Source organism: Callionymus lyra, chromosome 12 (genome assembly GCF_982586985.1).
Source record: "Callionymus lyra chromosome 12, fCalLyr1.hap1.1, whole genome shotgun sequence".
Classification (NCBI taxonomy): Eukaryota; Metazoa; Chordata; class Actinopteri; order Syngnathiformes; family Callionymidae; genus Callionymus; species Callionymus lyra.
The window spans coordinates 11582972-11592535 of NC_141829.1; positions in this window are offsets into that span (position 1 = coordinate 11582972).

The window sequence follows — 9564 nt, forward strand, 5'->3', positions numbered from 1 at the left end:
GCAGATCTGTTCTCTTCAGCCTCCGACAGACAACAAGAGGTCCTCAGAGCCGACGGCGTGTCGCCCGGGTACGTGGGTGATCCTGCCAGTGAGGTCATCTCTAAATTAGAGGGGTCAGGGTACAGGAGCCGCTCCGAGAACTTTGTTCGACTCTCTTCATCGGCCACAGTGGTTGATAGACGGGTGAGATCTGTTCGTCTACAGTCGAAATATGGAACGATAGGATGGATAAATGGAAGAATAAATGGATGGATGGATGAACATAGAATTCGATGGGCAAGAGATGGGCAAACTAAATGATAGATGCATAGGAAAATGGAATGGATCGGTGAATCGAGGGATGATGGATAAACGGGTATGGGTGGATGCACAGAGGGACTGATGGACAAATGGGAGAGTGGATGGATAAATGGAGGGAGGATTGTTAAATAGAGGAATCGATCATTAAATGGAAGGATGGATGAATAAATACAAGCATGGATGAATGGACGAGCAAAGTGTTCAATGGGTAATGGATGGATAAACTAAATGATGGAAGGATGCTGGATAAACAAAGGTATGGATGGATACACAAAGGAAGGGATGGCTAAATAGAAGCTTGGATATATGGATGGATGAATAGAGTTTAATTGGTAATGGATGGATAAACTAAATGATGGATAGTTGTTTTAAAATGGGATGGATGGATAAATGAAGGGATGGATGGATAAACAAAGGTATGGATGGATACACAAAGAGAGGGATGGATAAATGAATGGATGAATAGAGTTTAATTGGTAAGGGATAGATAAACTAAATGGTGGATGGTTGTTTTAAAATGGGATGGATGGATAAATGGAGGGATGGATTGATAAACAAGGGTATTGATGGAGACACAAAGAGAGGGATGGATAAGTGAATGGAAGCTTAGATGGATGGATGGATGAATAGAGTTGAATTGGTAAGGGATAGATAAACTAAATGGTGGATGGTTGTTTTAAAATGGGATGTATGGATAAATGGAGGGATGGATTGATAAACAAAGGTATGGATGGAGACACAAAGAGAGGGATGGATAAATAAATAGAAGCTTGGATGTATGGATGAACAGAGTCCAATGGGTAAGGGATGGATAAACTAAATGATGCATGGTTGTTTTAAAGTGGGGTGGATGGATAAATGGAGGGATGGATTGATAAACAAAGGTATGGATGGAGACACAAAGAGAGGGATGGATAAATAAATAGAAGCTTGGATGTATGGATGAACAGAGTCCAATGGGTAAGGGATGGATAAACTAAATGATGCATGGTTGTTTTAAAGTGGGGTGGATGGATAAATGGAGGGATCGATTGAAAAACAAATGTATGGATGGATACACAAAGAGAGGGATGGATAAATGAATAGAAGCTTGGATGGATGGATGAACAGAGTTAAATTGGTAATGGATGGATAAAATAAATGATGTATGTTTTTTTTTTGTTTTTTTAAATGGGATGGATGGATAAATGGAGGGATTCTGGATAAACAAAGGTATGGATGGATACACAAAGAGAGGGATGGATATATAAATACAAGCTTGAAGAATAAATAAACAGACCCTTTTTACAGATGTGTCTTGGAAGATGGAACCAGAGATCTCAGACCAACAGAAGATCATCCGAGGACAAAATGTGACCCAAACATTTGTGCAAACTTCTACGCTTGTGTCCTCCGACCCGTCAGCACGTGGACCAGTGAGTCGTTCATCAGAAGCTCTGGTTTCACGCGAGCTTCAGGTGATCATTAGAGACTCTTTACTCATAACATGTAGCGGATGTAAAGCGAGACATTAAACCCATGTAGTGAACAATTATTTCCAGCTGACACAAGCCCTGACATGAGCGCACACACGCACACTCACACACACTCACACAAACACGGTCCGTGATTGCATGCAACACAGCTCGGGAATATCCGTGGGATGCTGGAGCGAGAAAAAGGGAATTTTAATGAGCAGCGTTGAGTGGAGTCATCACTTTTGGCAGAGAGTCCAACAATCTGATGATTTATGTGATTGTGAGTTATTTGATCGCGGCAGGTTTTTCTTCAGTGACTCAACAATGGACGCGTCTGACATGTTTCTCGCATAGACTCTCCGGAGAAAGCGTGTTTGCTCGTCCTAATTCCACCTTTTAACCGCTTTGTTTTGAATTTGTTTATTTGTTTATAAACGCATACGTCACATGGCAACTTGAGTATTTTCTATGTTTCAGATTATTCTTTAAAAGCAACTTCATATTTTGTGACGACATGAACTCAAGTGTATAAGATAAATGGATGGCTTGATGGTGGAAGATGAAGGGTATTAAGATGGATGGATGGCTAAACAGAGGGAAAATGGATAAAAAGAGGTATTGATGGATGGATGAACATTGAGTTCAAAGGGTAGTGGGTGTATAAACTAAATGATGTACTGTATGAATAAAGGAATGGATAAACTAAATGACAGATAGATAAACAGAGGGAGGTATAGATGGATAAATGAAAAAAAGGATGGATTGATAAATGAATAGCAGTATAAATGGTAGAATGGATGGATGAACAGAGTTTGATGGGCAACTAAATTATGGATGCATGTGAAAATTTGATGATTAGATGTATCGAGGGATGGTGGATAAACAGAGGGAGGGATACAAAGGGGTAGGGATTGATAAATGGAAGAATGGATGGATAAATGGAGGGAGGATGGTTAAACAGAGGAATACATGGATAAATGAAGGGATGGGTGAATGGATAAAAAGAGAGTTAAATGGGTATTGGATGGATAAACTAAATGATGGATGGATGTATACATGGAGCGATAGATACATTGAGGAGGAATAAATGAAAGAATGGATCGATAAAGATTTCAATGGGTAATGAATGTATGAACTAAAAAATGGATGTATGGATGGATGAATGTATAAAAGGAGGGATGATGGGAGGATAAATGGCGGAATGATGAACAGAGATTAGGAGGTGAATAGACGGATAAACTAATTGCTGGATGGATGGAATGATGAATGGATGAATAAATTGAGGCATTGATGGATAAGCAAAGGTAGAAAAGTAAATGCATGGTATAAATGAATGAATTGAGAATGGAGAGATGGATGGATAACTATAGAGATGGATGGAAAAACAGGGGTATGGATGTATTTATGGATAAACGGAAAGACGGATGTACAATAGAAAATGTAGAAAAACAGTGTTCAAGAAGAGAAGGTGTCTCAGACCTTGTCAGATAGACTTGTCACTCGCCGACAGTAGAAACACTTCACTGTCCACCTCTGACTCATCCACATCACTTCCCCGCCAACAGCAACAACCGGCCGTGTTGTTGGGAGAGTCCACCAGGGGGGGGTCAGGAGTGGGCCGCTTGAGTCAAGTCTGAGGAATCCCGGGAACACTGTGGAGAGCTTTGTGTCAGAGGGGAAAACCGGCTACATCATCCCTGCTAGACTTTTGTTTCGTCTGACGACATCCATTGTTTTTGCTCCTCCTCTGATCCCCTCTGTCTCTCGTTAGGTGCCGACAGAGGTGGGGTCCCCGGGTCGACCCCGCTGTTCTTCCCTCGCGTCACCCGACGTCAGCTCGTGATTCACAAATCCATTTCATCCCGGAGGCTGCAATCGCTTGTTTGTAGGCGGAGGTCAGAAACATCGCAGCCTCGCTGATCTCCTGAGCCGACGGGATTACGGAGAAGTTTATGATGTGGAAAATTTAATTGTACAAATGTTTTCGCAAGATGGAACCAATTCTCCCACTTGATTTGTGAAAACAGGGAGTGCTGCAGTTGAACGTTTGATCCCGTGTTGCTCTTCCTTGAACCTGTTTTTGCTCGCGTCTTTCTGATCACACAAACACGACTAGTTACACATCCATTACCGCCTCTGCCAAGGAGTGTATTTGTCCATTTAAAAAAGTTCAGAAGATTTAGATTACAGATATTGTAGACTGGTGGTGTTGTGGAGTTCCATCTGGATTCGGGAATCTTTAGAAGGTTTTGTCAGTCCTTTAGCCTCCCCCTATCATCCACAGACCAGGAACTCAGAGCAACCATCTGCTGTGTTTTTTGAATGGCTTCTAACTGCAGTTGGAAAATAAATACATTGACATTTTTTCAAGGGTTGTCAGATCAGAAGAGTTTAGTCTGCTCACCATTTGCCCGATTTCCAGTGGCCCTTATGGGGTAAGTGCAAACCAAAAAACAACAACAAATGAACCTCCAATTTTTCATGACTATATAACCCGAAATAAAAATGTTTTTTTATTTTTTGCCCCTTTAACAAAGACATTTATATTGACCTATGGCAAATGATTCAACTTCCTGTCCCTCAAGCGATTTATAAAAAAATCTCTCCCAAATCACACTTAATAATTTGAGTGCACAAGTGCGTCCCGATGAGCAGTGTGTGTGAAAATGTAGTGGGCAATGAGCACTCAATTGGTGCACTCAAATGGGCAGGGTGGATCGATGGGCACTTTCCACCCTTAATGGCCGCCATCTTAGTTACGTAAATGGTGCTAAACGGACGCAGATACTGGCGTAAATGTCTCGAGAAAACACACATTTTTTACCACAAAACAACACAACAACAACAGTCTCGAGAAAACACACCTTTTTTTTTAACCACAAAACAACACAACAACAACAGTAATAACACAATGAAACACAACTTAATAACTTGCTTCAAATAGCGAAAACCGCTGTCAAGTGTCGGTGATAGAGTTTCAACAGCTTGTTGCAATCAGCGATAAAAAGTAGTAGAAGAAGAAGCTGTCGTGTCATTTCCGGTAAGTGTGTAGCAGCAGTGTTTGATTTGAGACAGTACTACCCGAAATTACTCGAAATTTGAGCAAGTAAGTCTTAAAGATGTGCGCAATTTGAGACACAGCACAGGTCTCACTGTGTGTATATATATATATATATATATATATATACATAACAATATCTGCCATGTGACTGTGTTGCACATGTGACGCAGGATTTTGTCGAGGGCCGACCTCATCGTCTGCTGGGCTCCTTGCCTGAGGTTTTTTGCAGCCTTGGTGCTCCAAAAGTTCACGACTGTTTCAGCCTAGCAAGGATAAAATCCAGGGGTCACAGAGTCCCACGATGACATCACAGCAGCGTGAAACCCTCTTCAGTGTCTCGAACAAGGATTCTATTCAGAGCTGACCAGGGATGTGGCGGGTCAGCACCAGATAAGAGGTCAGGCCAGAGAAGGATGATTCATGATTCATCCCACGCTGATTGGAGAGGAAATGTGCGAGACACGAGGGGGTACTGGTGATTCCCCCCCAAAAAAACTGTTTTGTCTCTCTGGGGAGTGAAACTGCCTCTGGGTCTAGTTATGAGATTAATATTATTGAATTTTAGATCTAAAGTCTCCACCCTGGAAAGAGAGAAAACATCAGAGCTTCACTGTTTCTCTTGAACAAGCAGTTGCCTCATCTTTTGTTTAGTCTCGTCATCATCATCATCATCATCAATAAGCTGACACCCTCAGCTGTTGACTCAGGTGTGTGTGTAAGCGCTCCTCTGACAGATCAAACTGGGATGAGGAAACTTCGGAACAAATCCTCCGCGATGATGACCTCACTCCGCTTCCTGCAGCCCCCGCCTTGACGCTGTCGGTGTGGTCTTTGACGTGACCGCACAGTGTAAGTCTGGGAAATCCTGAGAGTTAAGTGACGACATCACCAGGTGACAGAACCTGAAACTTTTCCCCAAGGAAGTAGATTAAGTTCCTGTTGTCTCCTGAGAAGTTGCAGTTAAAAAATAGACTTCATTTAATCGCCGTTCTGCATCTTCACTTCTAACTAGCAAAATTAGCATCTAAAAACCAGAGTCCTATTTAGGAACGTAAGGTAAGGTAAAACTCTATTGATCCCTCAGGAGGTCTCCTTCGGGAAATTGTTTTTTTCCAATAGCCACAGAAAATACAGCAATTGTTCATAAAAAATAAATCAAAATAAAATAAAAACAAGAACATAAAGAGAAAGAACAAGATTACACAATCTAAAGATAAAGAACATAGATCAAAGAAAAACAAAAAAGACAAAGGATACAAAGACTAACATAGAACAGAACATCATGATACTTTCACTCCACTCCCGCCCCCAAACTCAGAATTGTACAATTTAATAGCCCGACGTGGTCCTATAGATGAAGGACCATAATGGCACCACCTCCGTCATATGGCAGCGTAAATTTTAGCGCCTTATTTAAGATCTGGGGCGCATGGTCGCCTAACAGGGTGGTAACCTGGGTGACTATCACTTTAAGTAGCTGGGATAGATAGTTTGTGATCCCTGAAAATCTGTAGTAGATAATGAAGGCATAAAATAATCCATGAACACAACGACAAAAATTTTGGAAAAGATTTCTTGACAAAGATTTCCTTGGATTAAAAAAAAGTAAATCCATTGTTCAAGACACGCGTCAATCGGCCAAGAATGGAAATCGCTTCCTGGCTTCTAAAAGTTTTTACATTTTTAATTTATATTCTCCTAATTAATGGGTCTCCAGCTCAACCTATGTGTAGCCTCCTGGATAATCTTTGTGAATGTATTCATCAATTCGGTTAATAACCCATATGGTGGTGTAGTGTTTGGCTTGACCACCTCACAGCTTTACGGTTTGCATTTAGTTTGTTTGTTCTCCCTGTGTTTGCATTGGTTCACTCTAGGTACTCTGGTTTCCTCTCAGATAAGCTGGCAACCTTGTTCAAAGTAGCTTAGAAAAACATTGGTATGAAATTGATGTTTCATGATGCATGTTTGTTCGACCAGCATCAAGATCAACAGTTATTTTATCTTTTTTTCCCCTCTGACTACTGGGTCCCCCACAGCTCAACTTACATAGTGGCTCCTGGAGATCATATCTAGGTGAGTTTGGGCAGCACTCAACCATTACCAAGAGCTCAGGGTAGTTTGTGGAAAAGTTTCCTAACGATTGCTCAACCTTAACCTACCACATTCCTAATCTGTTTTTAGCCAACCTAACAAAAACACCACAAAAAGCGATCAAAAGCCAGAGCCTGTAAGTCACACGTGTCAAACTCAAAACCCCCATGGAATTATTTTACGTGTTTTATTTAATGCGTATTGTTTGAATAAGTAAGTTGATATCGTGACCTATAGTGATGCTGGTGTTTAAGACAAGATAAGGAAGAGATAATATCTATCTCGACAGTTACACCAGTACTTTCTGTTAGAGTAAAACTTCAGAGGATAGGAATTAAATGTGAGCGTTTGATAATCAGGATGGATTGAATTAAAATATTATACAACTACAACACCAAAAGTTGTGCCTAAACTGGCTGCATCATCACAACAATATAATGTCTCCGCTGCCAACACCTGTGGTATCACCAGGCGTTCAACCCTCCTTCCTTCCACACAGTCAAGCAGTGGCTGGTTTTGATACTCAAAGTTCCCACACTCGGCAAAGCCACACACACCAACTGAAACTGGATCTGCCTAATGTTCTGGAATATCCCCGTGCAGGCCAATCGCCACTACAAGTGATGTTTTGATTAGACCGCAGGGCTCCGAGATGTGACAGGAGAGAGAGACGGGGAGTTGGACTCGATTTAGAGGCAGAAGAAGAAGAAGTGTCGAGCGAGGAAGAAATACATTCGTACGAGTGTGTGTTTTGAGTCGGCGTGACGGGTCGGCCGCAGAGGATGTGGGACTGGGGCAAGAGACAATTTGTTGCTCTTCAAGGTGCAGCTCTTAAATCACAATCATGTATTTAGAAACAAAAAAAAGGCTAATAATAGAGTAGATATAATATACGTGTGTGCGAAATCCCGCATGTGAGCCACTAAAACAGTTCATCAGCTGAGATACAACAACTGAGATTGTTTCCACGCAGGGAAGCAACTCAACCATTTCCTCACATTTTGGCTGCTGTAATTTATACATTTCAGCTTTCAAAACAAGCCCAATCCAGTGGAATCGTTGGTGGTTGCTTTGAAGCGGAAAGTAGAACCAGACTGACCAGGCACGAGGTTTGTCGAACTTGACACCGGATCTTCGCCGATGATGACGATGGTGGACTTTTGTCGCCGTGTTTCAGGAAAATATTTGCACTCACACTGGCTAAGATTATCCAGAAGTGCTTCCCTTCTCTAACTTTAGGAAACCTCCATTCTTCTCAATCACCATCTGGAACTCGGCTGCATACATTAGAGAATACACTACACTGTTCTAATGTGTGAAACTGGGTTTCTTTTTACAGAATCAGAACCAGCTTTATTGGCCAAGTAAATGTCAACAATATACATGGTATATTTTACCGGCTGTTTGCATTTCCTTTTTTTTTTTGCCCATAGGAGATAGAATACAAATAAGTAAGAATATAAGAGCACAATTTAACATATATGCACTTACATATACACACACATTTTGCACTTACTAAAATATTTGACTAATAAAAACTCACCATTTTACTACATACAAGTGAGTAAATTAAGATACAAAAGTTACATTTGGAGAAACAGAATAATAATCTTCTGTTCATACAATGGAACCGTTTTTTTTTGTCATTGCTAATGCTACTAATAATACAAACAATGCTTCTACCCATATTAGTATATATTTTTAAACATGTCTATTCTCTACTGTAAAAACATTTTTAATACTATAAAACATTGCATTTGAATTGTATTTACTTGTTTTTCTTAAGCCATAAATTGAACTGGTACAGCTGTGGATGCTAGCACCCATTATTAAATATCCTTCCATAACTTCTTGCCTCCATGGTCATTATTCTGTCATAATTGTTGTCATTGGGGCGCAGTTGACCTTGTTGTGTCACATTCCCTCTGATAAGGAGGACAGAACTGTGTGACCTCAACCTTGAACGCTCGTTCAGATGCTAATCGTTGAAGCCGCTTCGAATGCTTTCTATTATTACAGTGGTTATTGTGTGAAATATTGTTCGGCCCGAGGCTGAAAGTTGTGAAGGGTCGGACTCGCTCGCTGTCATAGCTATTTTACGACTATAGTTAAGTTCGCCCTCGCTCTTCCCTCCCCGCCGTCCATTCCAACCATAAGGCTTTTAAGCTGTCCATCATCATTAAACCGGCATTACTTTCAAATCTTTGGCAGGCCCTTCATAGCCAACACTTGGACTTGGAAACGGTCCAAACACAGAAACGCACGTATATTGCCGAATGTTCATGCATGCTTACTCAACAAGAAAACCACACGAGTGTAATACAAACAGAAAGAAAAAAAAAGACACACATTCACCTAAAAATCACCTCTCATCTGCTCGGCAGCAGAAAGACTCTACAGGAAATAGCTGAGGCCGCGAGAAACCGACGACCAAAACATCAGTTCTCACGGTGCTGCAACCATCCCCTGACTGAGAGGGAAGAGCTTAAAAAAAAAAAAAAAAAGACGACAATAATGTTAGCAGAGCAGGAGATCACACTTAGGTGGTCCAGTGCAGGTTGTGCTAAAGAGACGTCGGGACGTTTGCTTCTTCTGGTGAAAGCGAGAGTGATAGCGAGGCAGGGAATGTGGTCATTGTACAGCGTAACCAGA